This window comes from Antedon bifida, chromosome 9 (assembly GCF_963402885.1).
Source record: "Antedon bifida chromosome 9, ecAntBifi1.1, whole genome shotgun sequence".
NCBI classification, from domain to species: domain Eukaryota; kingdom Metazoa; phylum Echinodermata; class Crinoidea; order Comatulida; family Antedonidae; genus Antedon; species Antedon bifida.
Window position 1 is genome coordinate 1,282,415 of NC_136234.1, and position 14,731 is coordinate 1,297,145.

At 35.2% G+C, this 14,731-nt stretch overlaps 1 protein-coding gene across 1 annotated transcript in view; it reads left to right on the forward strand.

Annotated features, from left to right (window-relative positions):
* The first annotated feature begins 2,709 nt into the window (after positions 1–2,709).
* Positions 2,710–14,731, forward strand: part of LOC144851756 (extracellular tyrosine-protein kinase PKDCC-like) — a 52,419-nt gene continuing 40,397 nt past the window's right edge. Inside the window, exon 1 of the mRNA XM_078709356.1 lies at positions 2,710–2,803. The gene's annotated coding sequence lies outside the window, so the exon portion shown is untranslated. The remainder of the gene's footprint in view (positions 2,804–14,731) is intronic.

A 14,731-nucleotide genomic window follows, 5' to 3' on the forward strand; every position in this document is an offset into this window, starting at 1 on the left:
AATTATGTTATATCTTCGCCATTGTTGGCTTTGTGACTTTGAACATTTTAATGTTGCATTTTGTTTGTTATTATGTCATTTAAAGGGGGCCTCCGGGCTTAAAATATCTGGAAACTGGGGACGTTAATTGCAAGCGTGCACGCGAAACGCAAGTTATCGAACTGTCGCTTGTGATTGGTCACTGTTAATTGTGTTGCAACTCGTCATTGTCTTGTATTCACCGGAAGCCAAACTTGGTCAGAAAAACAAAAGGTCTAATTAGTAATAATACAGTATTACAAATATCTTAGTAGGCCCTAAATTTTTATTTTGTCTATAAGTTAAACATAATTTCGTTTACAATGATTTATTATGGTGCAGATAGATAATGCTAAAAATGATAGCGATTATGACGTAGATGACACAATCATTCTCCTATCATATAAAGACTCGTGTAGTATTAAGTTATAAGTGAAATAAAATATTCTTTCTAGCCAAGAGAATTAAAATCAATATCCGAGCAAAGCGCTTCTTTTCTTACGTCAATCCTAAAAATATAATACAAACATGATAATGAAATCTGTCGATTGTGGTATTTTATGTATAACAAGATTTGGTTAATTGTGTTTTTTTACTTTAATGGTGTTTTTCTTTGATGACGTGAGCGCAACGATAATTATTTGAACCATCCTAATTCTGCCTAGAAATTCAAACTACTGTATATCTACGTCAATATTAAAAATAGAGAAATACTAATGATGATTGAGGTTTAGATAATATTTATACGGATTTGTATTAATAACTTGTTGTAGTATTATTTGGTAAATTATGTAGAGTGTACCATACACTTGCACCAAGTATGTATTACTGTCTTTTTTTATGTTAGGCGTTTGGATTTTTGTTTAAAATTATGAGTATTATTCGTATGAAACGCCATATGTACCAAAACATTCTTACGCGCATTTATGCGCATATCATAAACATCACGTCATAGAGTAGCAGTCGACGTGGAAATCTAGTCCCTAATAATATAAAAGCAGCATGAGTTTAACATGATCAATTATTGCGGTGAGTCTATTGTACTAGTTAATAATATTGTTCAACCGTTGCACGAAAATCTCCTGAAAAAATAAAGACAGCTTCAGAAAATCATTAATTTCATTGTTTTTGATGAATGACTATAAATGTAGGCCTCGCATGAGAAAGTAATTGATTTCTGCATCGTGTATTTTACGACTGAGATTATTGGATCAAAATAATCTTTATTGGATCAGCTTAATCCTAGAGGGATTAACTTGATCCTATGGTACCGTAATTTACGTCAGCGTGAAGAAATAATTTGAATAGGCCTATACGTTATAAAAATAAATGACAATCGCTAATATGAAATGTTTTCTACACCAAAATATCAGATATTACTTTTTAGGATCATTAACGGTATAAATTCTTGAAAGATAGGCACAAAGTTTACGATTACGTTTGCGATGGATTATTCGAACTTTTGACTATGATTGGTCAACTTCTCTTGCGTTGCGGCTTACGTCCTTGCATTGCGTTGTAGTGGGAACCAAGCTTTAAATTAACAGTGTCATTTAATAATAGGCGAAGATTTATTGGTTTTGTAAGGACTAAAATTGCTATATTAGCGTTGAATATTGTGCTTCACGACACTCCCTCAATATTTTATCATTTTAACAATAAATACCAAATCCAAAAGTATTTCTACTCCTAATTTCCGCTCCAGTTGTCAGAGACGATTTTAATCGCTTGTCATTGTTCAATTCGCTTGCGTTGCGTCTACGTCCTTGCGTTAGCGTCCTAGTGGGAGCCTAGATTTAGCGTGGTTCCCACTAGGACGCGACGACGCAACACTGCTGCAACCACCGCAGGTTTGATTTCACGCAGGAGGCGCGGGGCCAAACACAACACGCAGGTTGCGCTATGTGTCGCTAGTGAGAACCAAGCATTACTGTTAATCGGAACGTTGATCAATAACGCATTAACCTACATAATTGTAATTGAGACCAATTAATGAAACATTTAAAATATTTGCTTCGAGGGATGACAATGATAGGCCGTCGTTTTACTTTTAAAGGCTATAATCAATGCCCCTTAACCTTACTTACCGGTATATTAATTACGATCCAATGATAAAAATAGCCCTTTATTCAAGTCACGTTCACACTGAGCCCATTCCGGTCAAGTGGCCGGAAAAATCCTGAATATTGAAGTAGTGTTAAAAACTAGAACCGTTCACGTTACTTGACGCAACGCAAGGGCGTATAGCGCAACGCAAGGGCGTATAGCGCAACGCAAGGGCGTATAGCGCAACGCAAGTGAGGTAACCAAACCGACAAGCCGGATTATCCATCGCGTCGTGATTGGTCAATACAATTACGTTGTTGTCGCGTTACGTAACGTAGCTCGGAGTTCTCTTTGGCCACTAAAAATATTCCAGACTCAATGTGAACGTAGCTTTAACCATGGTGGAATGATTTAACCAATATCATTCACATCAGATTGTTTACACCTCTACACTTATTTCATTTTGATATTTCAGTAGGATGATTGCAATGAACATTCCTGAAAGCGGGAACCAATCAGAAACCTTCTACTGTACGAGCCAAAATTGAAATATTCGTTTAACTGTTGTTGTACATAGCTTCACGAGTAGAACCAACCTAAAGGACATAAATATCATGATGTTTTTAAACACCTCTTATCTTCGTATACTCTGGGACAAAATATCAATCGAATGTGGTACTTGAACAGTCGGTCATTGAAAACCATTCAGGCTTAGAAGAGCATACTTACGATGTTTTTGGTGAGTTAACTAACTTTTTGAAATTTTAAGGACGAATCGAGTATCATCAAATGGTTGATAAGTGCTCTTTAGTAAAATTGGATTTATATTATCATAAACAAGATGTATTCATAGTAAGAGAGAGAGAGAGAGAGAAGCTTATACGAGATTACATAAGAGCATCGTTTCTGTTTACTTCATTTCAATTTGCCGCCCTGTATTTTTACTTGCTGTTGTCCCGGGCGCCATTTTTGTTCACTTCTGACTGCTCCCTCTGCCACCATGTCGCCTCGTCTGCATTGGTACATGGTGTACCATACCAATACAGGGCCTGTGCCAGATTATCCATCAGATAGAAAAAAAGAATATTTGTTCACAGTAACTAGGTATAATTATAGCGTACCGTGGTACAGTACGTTATTCTGTTTTTGTTGCTGAATACTGGGCACTCCCACACTGATCGCATATAAATAGCGAAGAGTTTTAGGATCTGATGATCTTGTCTCAAAAACAGCCCAGTCGAAATACACCTATACTATCCCTGTGGTTATTATGTCATGTAGTACAAAAAAAGAAGAGTATGAAATCAGACATTTTATGTTTAAATCAAAACATTATTTTAACACTAAAATATTACGAGTAATACAAGTAAAAGTTAAAATGGCATAACATTAAATTCGAATAAAACATTACTTTTACTTAACTTGATTTTTTTAATGTAATTTTATTCCAGCCAGTAATGAAAGAATGCTTTGACTTTAATTGTAAGATAAACTTACCTAGTTTGATATATTTATTATTATTATTACTTTTATGAGAAATAAAGTCCTCAAAGAATGAAATCGTTCAAATTTAATGTCATGGCGTGAACGTTTGGAATTAAACTTAAACTATATAATTGAATGTATTCATTTTTTATAGGATAACATTAAAGGTAAATTATTTGCAAGATAAAGTTAACGATTGGTTTGGGACTTACTAAATTGAATACTGTTCTGGAATAGTGGTTAAAGGCGAAATATGTCATTGTTTTATGAACGGTTCAGGAACATTATTATGATACGATAATGACATTTTAATTTGCTCCGTTGGCGTACCATAACATCCACCCCCAAAAAGGAAAATGCATTCCTATTATATCTCGCGAAAGATAAATAAGATAATATACCTTATTGCTATTATTTGCTAAATAATGTATCGTGGGCTATTCATTTCAATGAACAATCTTAAATCCTCAAAATGTGATGTGTAATTATTAATTTTTAAAAGGTTGTCAAAAAATGTATTTAAACATCGAATAAAAACTGGAAAAATAATAATTTAAGAGGCATTATAGCGCAAGGCGACATAATCCTCTGCCGCGTGTGTTTAATACATACAGATAGGTCTATCTTACCTGACCTATAAAAGCATAAAGGTGAAAAATATGTCTATAATATTTCGTGAATAGCTTTAAATAAAAATGTATTTCTGTCTTACCTTAACTAAGTTTTATAGATAACCGTAAAATTGTATATCGAGCATTGACATGAGTTGACGCATGGTCTATGTATTCGTTCTCGATGTTTTTCATTGACAAATTTAATTCGCAATTGAATATTTGTCTTTTTGTTACGTACAGTAGAACCCCGATAAAATGAGCAACCCTTCGGAACCCTTCTAGAACGTCCCATTTTAATAGGGATTGGTCGTATAGTTAAAGCATAGTAGGCCTATTTCCGCTCGTTTGTGTAACCCAACAGTATCCCCTTGCACTTTGGAGTAATTACAACAATAAACCGAATGCTTCGCACATTTCTTAATGCCTCGCTGCCTCGCACTTTGTTTTTACGTTACATCTGAATTGGGCAGCCGATTCTCGGTACTGTATTATTTCCGAAGTATCATAGGAATATTTGGTAATACAACATCATATGTTTTTTACATGTATTTTGTGATACAGCACTGAGAATCAGGTGCAGCCTAAATGAGGGGTGTTACCGTTGTACGTCATTGATTAAGGTCTTTCGAAGAGAATTAAATCCAAGTATGACACTATACACATAAATAAATACAGTACATAGTGTACTTTTGACGATTTCATTACTACAAAATAAACATTATTACAAAATTCAGTATTAAAAACAAGTTCATAAAGTTGAGAGTCTAGCTGCATCACTCTACGAATATAGATCTTATGAAAACAACATTAGATAGATTAGTCGTCGGAAGTAGTCTCTAATATATCTTAAAGACATATTATATTGTTAATGAATGCGCATGTGTATATAACCGGACATTGAAGAAAATACTTCAAAGCATTTTCTACTAATACATATCTACTATCTACAATAACATTCAAATAAATGTCCAGACTGGTAACTGAATTATCATTATTGTTTCTGTCAGGAGAGTTAATACCTCTTTATTTGACAAACGTTGTACTTCCATTTTCTATCCATAAAAATAAAAAATAAACAAATAATAATAAAGCAGCTGACGTAAAACAATTACGTAATATAGACATATTATGTTTGAGTTGATATAATGTGCTGCCATCTGAGCATTTTGGGAAGGGAAATTAGATGTCGGAAAGGTCATCTTGCTTCCCGACAGATTAGGGTAAATGTAATCAGGTCTGTCTGTCCTGTCCATTTGTGTATATTTCAAAATATGCAGTATTTATTAATTTTTTTATTTTTTCAAATTTGCATATATACAAATACAATTATTTTAAAAGTTTATTTTTATCTATCTACTACCTATAGTACTATGGACATTTTAAAGTGAATATTTAAGTAAGTTGGATTGTTTGTAAAAAGGTTTTCGTTTTATATAGTAAAATAGACATCAATACCGGCGTTTTGTATGGTGTGCCCCGGAACAAAGTTTAGCAGACGATGTGCTAAGCGTCTTGATTTATTTGGCCTCATCATTTCTTGTGCCAAACGGGATTAACAGCGTATGAATAATGCATTAATAGAGAATTATATAATTCCCTTGATGTATTACAAGTAAAAAGGTTGTTATTTTACATAATTCTAACAAATTCAGCCATTAAACAACCATTTCGTTACTATATTTATAATCTTAACACGTAGTTTGCAATGTACCAACCGCATCCTTGTTGAATAATGCGCATACACAAAGTTTCCATAAATAACTCTGTAACTTTCCATTACATATAATAGTATCTATATCAGTATCTATACATTAGTAGTTTTGTAAATAGTTCTACGTATTACTATATTGGGCTAAAGTAAACTCTCCCACAATTTTGCCAAATAAATTAGATTCTAATCTTAGTACACGTCTATATCTTCCGACTTGTCTGTTCCGACTGAGATTGTCTGTTGGCGCGCCATACACGCCTGTCCTAAACAGCAGTGAGTTACGCGTGTACATATCTAATACTTACAAGCCAACCCCCCCCCCCTCCCCAGTAGGATAGTAACGAGCTGTTTTATCCATAAAAACGTAGTACCACTAGTTAGTAGCATAATTTATCAATAGGCCTAATTAGAAGTGTGTCAATGTGACAAAATGATCAGATTTAAGAAAAAACGACCACACGATCTTTGGTTCGAGTCTAAAACTGGCCACCAATTAAATTAATAACATTGTCCTTGTGCGGCCTGAAACCACCCGTTTTTATAATCAACATTATTCATTCATAAGCCGAAGGAACAAAAAAACTAAGCAAATCAAATTCAATTTAATCTCAGATCTGCATAATTCCGTTTAAAACATACGTTATTAGTGCATTATTGTTTGCAGTTTGTAAGATTCCTTTGTGAAAGCGATAATTAATTGTTTGATTTGTGTCGCTGTGCTTTTAACTTTTTTTACATTTCCGTCTTTTTCGATTTGTGTCGCTGTGCTTTTAACTTTTTTTACATTTCCGTCTTTTTCGAAAGCTATTTATTCATCGATACACATCGATCTAATTGATAGGCATCTGCAGATCTTTATTAATACTTGCATGAATTTAATGTACATTTTGGCGGCAATTCAGCCTAATCTGTTTGCAAACATGACGTGAGCTGAAATCGTCATCCCATCGTTTGTAAAGGAATAACGTAATATCTAAGGAAATGAACTTAATTGGAGCAGGAAAACTATGTATGTTGTGTTTTATTATAGATAAAGATGTTTTTCTGGGAATATATGATCACCGCAGTCGTGGAATACAATAGTTAAGCTTGGTTCTCACTATGACGCAACGCAAGGACGTAAACGTAACGCAAGCGTGTTGACCAATGACAAGCGACAGTCGAATAAATCCATCGCTTGTGATTGGTCAAATCCCTTACGTTGCGTTACGTCCTTGCGTTGCGTCTCTAGTGGGAACAAAGCATAAGGGTTCCATCGAGTTGTATCGAGCGAACCACCCCACGTCGTGCACCCCACGTGTCGTCCTGTTAATTTGAAATTCGCGCCGCTAAGCCACACACAGAGGGATAAACCGAATGAAATGGAGTTTATGAGGTGACGTGTGCTTCGGTTATGTAATAAATAGTAACATTAGTCTCTCCTTTACGGACAATATCATACCAAGACAATAAATGTCAGAAAAAGAAGACGCATAACAAATTACCGTCTGAAAATGTAATGACAACGAATAACTATACTTAAAATATACTTTATTAAATTAGTACTATTTTGCATTTCTTCGATGAATAAATTGTGAATTCATATCATGTTTTAAAGAGAAATATCTAATTGTGTTATATATTGTAGTTGGGTTATTGTCTTAGTTTAGCCTCTACCCCAGTTATCATGCGTCTCCGTGGCTACAAAAACAAATTAATAACTGAACACAATCATAGCAGACGATGCTGACTGAAAATAATGCGCTAGCTGAGGCGCCAATTAAACAAATGTTTACGCGGAGATTTTGGCTAGTTGGAAATGAATGCGAACTTCTTTTCTTCTTTTTTTCTTTTTTCCCCTTCCTTTTCTTCTTTTTCTTTTTTTTCCCCTTCTTTTTCTTTTTTTTCCCCTTCTTTTTCTTCTACTTTTCCTTCTTCTTTTTCTTCTTTTTCTTCTTTTCCTTTTTAGTCGCGTGCGAACGTGACTCTACAGCTCACTATGTCGGTCGGTCTGTCGGTAAACACTAACTCAAATTTGCGCACGCGACTGCAGCCATGTATATGGCCTTGTTCTTTTTCTTTCTTTTACGTTCTTTAACCTTGTGTTGGGGAAAACATCCTAGAGTGACTTCACCCTTTCACACCAGTTCGTCGACGTCCTGTTTTGTCATTATTCTCTGATCTACGCGATTACGTAACGCAGCTATTGAGTCTAACAGTATGCTCATGTATTTGAACGTGCGCTGAATGACTTTTCGACGCAATTGCTGATTAGTCGCGCGGTCTTGATGATTGATAGGGAATAACTGCTATTGATTTAGGAGAACAACTATATTTATACTGCAATTTGATTTTTTTAAATTATAAATTTAGGGTTAGTTAAGGTCATAAGAAGTATGTTGTTCGTTGCTCATTCTTGACTTAATTGGATGTTGAGGATGCGGTCTGACTTTAACACTTGACTGCGCTTTACACGTCAAAGGCAACACGAGGGCACCACATAAACATGTTCGATGCACCATTTCAATTACAACATCCTCCCCATGATCGTAAAGTTGCTACATGGGTGAACACGCATTTTAGGCTCTACTGAATTTTAATAACATAATCATTCTTACGAGTTCTCTTCGGGGACAGGCATCAAATTGAAGATTCCCAAAAACGCCTTGCGGCTCGGAAGCATGTTTATTAGTATCACTGTTGTCTCTATGTAAGGATTTAGTGTTACATGTGTGTTAGTATGTTACTGCTCATCTCTTGAACTCGAATATAAAAGAAATTACAAATGACCATTTTAGTTTTCGTGTTTTTGCTAATAATAGGTCACAATTTTTATAGTAAGGCATGCGTGACTAGGGAAGATTGCTTTTCGTCATCAAATAACAGTTTATAAAATGTATAAAACCAAAATTCACCCTTGTACAAAGATTTAAGATTAATAAATTAAACCAATATTATTGACCAAATTAAAATTAAATTCTAGTAAATTATACAGAAACCTTGAGTACTTTATCCCCGTTTTTAATTTCGGCATAATTTACCATAAATGATTTTGTGTGTCATGACATAGCATACAGTAATATCAGTATATAGAAAATTGTTGGCACAACACTACTCATTTGGGACACTCACACTAAGGCGCTATTAAGAGTCACTCCTATTAAGGGTCACTCCTATTAAGAGTCACTCCTATTAAGGGTCACTCCTATTAAGAGTCACTCCTATTAAGGGTCACTCCTATTAAGAGTCACTCCTATTAAGGGTCACTCCTATTAAGAGTCACTCCTATTAAGGGTCACTCCTATTAAGAGTCACTCCTATTAAGGGTCACTCCTATTAAGAGTCACTCCTATTAAGGGTCACTCCTATTAAGAGTCACTCCTATTAAGGGTCACTCCTATTGAGGGTCACTCCTATTAAGGGTCACTCCTATTAAGGGTCACTCCTATTAAGAGTCACTCCTATTAAGGGTCACTCCTATTAAGAGTCACTCCTATTAAGAGTCACTCCTATTAAGGGTCACTCCTATTAAGGGTCACTCCTATTAAGAGTCACTCCTATTAAGGGTCACTCCTATTAAGAGTCACTCCTATTAAGGGTCACTCCTATTAAGAGTCACTCCTATTAAGGGTCACTCCTATTAAGAGTCACTCCTATTAAGGGTCACTCCTATTAAGAGTCACTCCTATTAAGGGTCACTCCTATTGAGGGTCACTCCTATTAAGGGTCACTCCTATTAAGGGTCACTCCTATTAAGAGTCACTCCTATTAAGAGTCACTCCTATTAAGGGTCACTCCTATTAAGGGACACTCCTATTAAGGGACACTCCTATTAAGGGACACTCCTATTAAGAGTCACTCCTATTAAGGGTCACTCCTATTAAGAGTCACTCCTATTAAGGGTCACTCCTATTAAGGGACACTCCTATTAAGGGACACTCCTATTAAGGGACACTCCTATTAAGGGTCACTCCTATTAAGAGTCACTCCTATTAAGGGTCACTCCTATTAAGGGACACTCCTATTAAGGGACACTCCTATTAAGAGTCACTCCTATTAAGGGACACTCTGTGGTGGTCCTTAATAGAGGTTCTATTGTAGTAAGTTTTCTCTTCTTTTTGTTTTTCCATTTCTGTCTATTTTTCTGTAGTGTAGTAAACGAAAGATAGAAAAAGATGCGTTTTATTTATTTAAGAGTATTCGTTATCTAGTCATTAGTCAATAGCTGCTGGCCAGGTATTTCCCTTCAGGTTAAAAGAGGCGTTTTATTTATTCGTTATCTAGTCATTAGTCAATAGCTGCTGCCCAGGTATTTCCCTTCAGGTTAAAAGAGGCGTTACCCTACAAGCAACACAATCTAATCATCTCAATCCGTTTTTATATATTTGATATTTACGAATACGTTGGATTATGAAAACAGATAAGAAGACGTTTCTCGGGGCCGTTTTCTTCTTCTGATTAATTGCTTTTCAAAATTAATTACTTTTGTGTTTATATCGTCGTCGTCTTTACTATTTTAAGAACTGACTTTTCGGTTTATTGAGTGATAACAGCATTTACTTGGCGCCTTTGAAGAATTGTAAAAAATACTCAAAGCACAAATTACAATTGCGAATTGAATCGGATTATTAAAAATAAAGGTTGGTTCTTAAATGTCTTAGATTGGTTCCCGTTATGAACGCGACACAACGCAAGGACGTAGGCCTCGCCTACGTCACCCGATTCCACGTGCTGTATCGCCACATATTTCCGCGGTATCATAGGAATATTTGGTAATACAGAATCACATGTGGTGCCTGTATCATGTAAGGTTAGATTAAGAATTAAGTTAGGCCTACTATTAGATACATGTGAAGTTGTATTACCAAATATTCCTATGACACTTCGGAAATGGATACAGTACCGAGAATCGGCTGCCTACGTTGGCGCAATGTATCAACGCAAGAGGCCGTAAAGCTCTGTTTACACTATCAAACTTTATGTGACAAAAAATGCAATGTGCCCATATATGGACATGATGATGTCATATCACTTCCACATTTAAGCATATCACTACCATATTTGGGCACATTACACCTTTGTAAAAGTGTAGACAGTGCTTAAGAAGCGTAAGAATATTAAACGGCTTAATCTGTTCAAGGTGGTCTCTATTCAAGTTACGTTCATTTTATTTTCAGCGTTGAAGTTCTTGCATATAGTGTATAGCTTTCAAATTGGTTAATAGAGTTGTACACCTAACGAACTATCTTGCAAGGTTGTATTCAAATCACCTTAACTAAGACATCAGAATTGTATATGATACATTATATCCCCAAACTACACACGTCAGTGGCTATAAATATTTTTAGAACAGAGTTATTTTGCAAAACGGAAGAAGAATTTTAATTACTAATGATTATTCTAGCCACGAGGTTTCATGTGATTTCTTGGGAATAGCAACACAATGATTAATAATAGGAATCGCTAGATTAAATTCAACTTAGATGCCTAGGGAGCAGATTGTGAAAAACTCGGCCCGTGAACATTTTAAAATTAAAATGACGTTGAGATCGGCCAACACTGTGCTTCAGGCGTTTTAAGATTTGCCCAGTTTTAAGTCGCGTGCACCGCGACTCTACAGCTCACTATGTCGGTCGGTTGGTCGGTAAACACTAACTTGAGCACGCGACTGCAGCCATGTATTAAGATTGGTTCTCACTATAGACGCAAAGCAAGGACGAGACGCCACGCAAGCGAGTTGACCAATCACAAGTAACTGTTGGAATAATCCATCGCTTTTAATAATTGGTAAAATCACTATGACTGCGTTTTGCGTCCTAGTGGGAACCAAGCTTAAAGGATATCAAATGTGTTGTGAAATACCAAAATAGAGAAAATTGCAAATTCTGTAGGAAAGAAGGGTTTAATTCCAGCGCGAAACAAAGACAAAATCTGTGTAAAACGGATGTGTTGAAACGTCGATATTTTTTAAGGATTAGAGGAAAATTAAATGGAAGGGAGTGGGGAAGAAAGATCTCATTGTGATAGGACACACAGTCAACATTTCGATCTCCTACTATGAACCTTGTAGCACGTACCGAATCGGTAGTCATGTCTTGCCTGATGAGTTTCCATTGCAAATTATGAAGTATATATTCCCATTGGATCATGTACTTAACGAAAATGATTTATTTTCAATAATTACAATTCCATTATAAACAGTCAACACACAGTTGATGTTTGTTTCGTTAAGATCCGTACATGACTGTTCTAAGACAAATACCCCTTTCTCCATAACTTGTTTGTATTCATTTTAGAAGGATTCGTTGTCTACGATTAATTATCCCGATTAACTGAACGTTATTAATTGATACGTTACGAATTTTGAATCAAGATTTCATAATTAATAGGCATGCTAATGAGCGTTTATTATTAAGCATTAATCGTTAATAGACCATATCTTATTTGACCAATCGCATCTAACTGAGTGCTTTGATAAATGTATCTAAATGAATCCAAACGATAACCACTAATGGACACGTTAAACGAAATATAGAAAGAGCGAGATTTGCCCATTTTAGTAAAGAAAAATGAATGTATAGGCCTATACCCATGAAAAATCCACTATATGATATATAATATAGTACTGCGGCTAGTATTTTGGTGGAATCGGACATTGAATTCTTTGGTTTGAAATGATACTTTACACCACACGTGTGCTCAGATCCTGGGTTGACCGAATGACAACTATGTTTTTAAATATTTATTTAGGCCTATTTTAAAAGCTACGTAAATATCTAAAGCTAGATGTAATAAAGTCTGTAAATGTTCTGAAAGTTATAACCCATAGCCGGTGTAAGCCCTAATAATATGCGTAGTACAAAAACAGCCCTTTTTTCATTCGTCTTACTAGGCTGTTATTTTGTTTGATTTAAAGTTCAATATTTGTCTCATCAGGAGAACGTAACATTCCAGCGTTATAAGAACTCATTAAATAACAATTTGTTGGAGAAAAGAAAATGATTAGGCTGCTGCCTGGCTATGGTTTAACAAATAGCTCTAGAACATAGGTCTGGCTAGTTTACATTTTTTCTAAAAACCTATTATATACATCATTATTGGCAGAACTACGCGCGCGTACATAAATCATACACATATCGTGATAATTGGTGCATAATAGGCCTAAACATAAAGTAGCGATAGATAAAGCAGTCAGCAGTTTTGATAATCTGAAATGTTTCCAAAGTTTCTGTTTCTTTACCCTTCACAATGACGTCATTCTTAATAAACACAAAGTTGACGCGCGGCGTACAAAGCCGTACAGTATTATCAGCCTGTCAGCGCATGCGTATCAAATGCTTCTTCTTTATACTTTCAAATCTGTTTGGTAAAGCGCAATTGTATGAATATGCACACATTTTTTACAACTGTACTTATACGCGGCATTTACATCAGGAAAATAAGTACAAGTGATATATTAGGCGGATCATTTCCACAACAGTGTCTACATTAATCACACAATTTATCGTCTTTCACGATCAATCAAAGCAAAATACAAACACTCTGCAATAATGCGAGTAATATATATCATTATTCACTTGTAGCCTACAATACAACAATTTGTATCGATGTACGTATTACTACTATAGTTTAGTATCGTACAACCCTTTATTTTGCATCCTACACTATTTGTTTTTGATCAAAACGTTCATGTGCGCACATTCTAACTTCAAAATTAAATATAATAGACCTACTCCTGTTAAATGTTGAATTTCTGTTATTTTGCGAAGCTCGCGAAATTAAAAGGCTCGTGAAATAAATTAAAGAGTCTTTACTCTGTGCAAAGCTGAGTCTTGCTATTATATTCGTTGATCTGAAGCTAACGTGTTACCATAGAGCTGGATGTGTTGATATATTACATAAACAGTTAGTGCGCATGTCAGAAGCAATAAAGAATTTGATTTTAAATGTCAATGGTGTAAGTTGATTATTGTTTGTTTGCCTGATTATTATAAGAAAAAAACTTAAAACGAGCTAAATGTCCGTTCCTCGCGTGTGGAGAGTTAATTTAGCAAAATGGTAGTGACGTCATAAGATAATATAGACACCCACTCACAAAACTATCACATTTTTGTTTCCATCATTCTCGGTCAATTCAACTATTATGTTTTATCTTTCCATTGCTACATACCATGACCTTAATATTTTAGTTGTATTGTCCTTGCTCCAATATTATAAGCGTCCGCCAACCCCAATTGAATGAACGCCCTCTCTCATAAATCCGGCATATACTTTTAACACCAATGCGAAAGAAGATGACAAAATAGCAGAATGTTGCACTGTTTTAGAACCTCATGACCTGGAATCTAATTTCTTGTGTTACTAACCAATTTGAACCAGGCATGAAGGACATTTATGGCATTTTTAGTCGTGCAACGCGACTCTACAGCTCGCTATGTCGGTCGGTTGGTTGGTCGGTAAACACTAACTTGAGCACGCGACTGCATCCATGTATATGGCCTTGTTTCATTAAGAATATATATATATTATATATTGATCAAGACACTGTAATTTCTAATTGTTGTTTACAACCTAATAATAAAGCAACGACGGGTACAATATTGTTTTACTGTTCTTTGTCGTTTGCACATAATATTTTATTATTAGCTCGTACCGTTAATTGAGGTACGATAAGCTTCACTGAAATAGATCGTGTATAATAATTATAATAATATTGCCTTTTGTTTTTCTAATAGAAACGTAATATTGAGTCGTACAAGTCTAATACCATATATAGACATGATGATGTTGTATCACTACCATATTTAAGCATATCACTACCATATTTAAGCATATCACTACCATATTTGGACACATCACAATTTTGTTGTCAAACTAG